Source organism: Nycticebus coucang, unplaced genomic scaffold (genome assembly GCF_027406575.1).
Source record: "Nycticebus coucang isolate mNycCou1 unplaced genomic scaffold, mNycCou1.pri scaffold_75, whole genome shotgun sequence".
NCBI classification, from domain to species: Eukaryota; Metazoa; Chordata; class Mammalia; order Primates; family Lorisidae; genus Nycticebus; species Nycticebus coucang.
In genome coordinates, this window is record NW_026515590.1 from 291,948 (window position 1) to 293,379 (window position 1,432).

Genomic DNA, 1,432 nt, shown 5'->3' on the forward strand with positions numbered 1-1,432 from the left:
TGATTCTCTTGCCTCAGCCTCCCGAGTAGCTGGGACTACAGGCGCTCGCCACAACGCCCGGCTATTTTTTGGTTGCAGTTTGGCCGGGCCGGGTTTGAACCCGCCACCCTCGGTATATGGGGCCGGCGCCTTACCGACTGAGCCACAGGCGCCGCCCACAGTAGGGCTTCTTTACCAGATCAGGTTGCTGTATTGAACCATATCCTTTGTGCTGATCCACATGTTCCTAGAATTGGTTTTCACTTAAGCAAGGCTGTATCTGTGTTAAAGTCTAGAAACAGATCTTGCTCTTGCCACGTGCTGGCTATTGGAGGACCCTCCCTGCTTCAGATTTACCAACAGCATGAATCAAGAAAAGTTAGTCAAACTTCAGGCTCAGGTCTGGATAGGGGGCAAGGGTACAGCTTACAGAAAGAAGAAGGTGGTACATAGAGCAGCTACAGTTGATGACAAAAAGCTTCAGAGTTCTCGTTAAAAACTGGCTGTGAACAATATAGCTGGTATGGAAGGGGTATGATCACGTTGTGAACATGATTAAAGCTGATGGGACAGCTATTCATTTCAACAATCCCAAAGTCCAAGCTTCCCTCTCTGCTAACACCTTGGTAATTATCGGTCATGGAGAAGCTAAACCAATCACAGAAATCTTCCCAAAATATTAAGTCAGCTTGGTGCTGACAGCTTAACAAGCCTTCAGAAGTTAGCTGCGCGGTTCCCACTGCAAGTCTTGGATAGCAAAGCAGCAAACCTGGGAGACATTGATGGGGAGGATGATGATATTCCAGATTTTGTAGAAAACTTTGATGAGGCATCAAAGTATGAAGCTAACTAAAAATTTTTCCAGTTTTTGGAAGCTCTCATGGACTAGATTTAACAAATCAGCTATGTGATTCCAAAGTTTTACAGACATGGAGAACATCACCTGTCACTAGTTCAGTAATATAAATATTTTGTATATTACTAACGTTGTTTGGGCGGTGGCCACATACACCCAGGTTGGCGGGTTCAAAACCAGCCTGAGCCTGCTAAAACAACAATGACAACTGCAACAACAACAGCAAAAAATATAGCCGGGTGTTGTACCTGTAGTCCCAGCTACTTGGGAGGCTGAGGCAAGAGAATCACTTAAGCCCAAGAGTTTGAGGTTGCGGTGAACTGTGATGCCATGGTACTCTACCGAGGGCAACACAGTGAGACTCTGTCTCAAAAAACAAAACAAACAAAAAATAATGCTGTTTGTTAAGCATTTTTTTGGTCATTTGATTTTGCATTTTGCACTTCCTCCCAGGATCTGTTCTTTTTGTCAAAACATGAAGTATTAGTTCAGTTTGAGGGTGTGTTTGGTTTTGATTCTTGGTTTTTTTTGTTTTTTTCTTTGTTGGAGTATTTTTGGTGTATATATGTATACAGTGAAGAGCAAATTGGATAATAG

General features: G+C 43.4%; 1 pseudogene; it reads left to right on the forward strand.

The window, feature by feature from the left end:
• The first annotated feature begins 314 nt into the window (after positions 1-314).
• LOC128579543 (transcription factor BTF3 homolog 4-like) lies at positions 315-832 on the forward strand (annotated as a pseudogene).
• Positions 833-1,432: the final 600 nt, after the last annotated feature.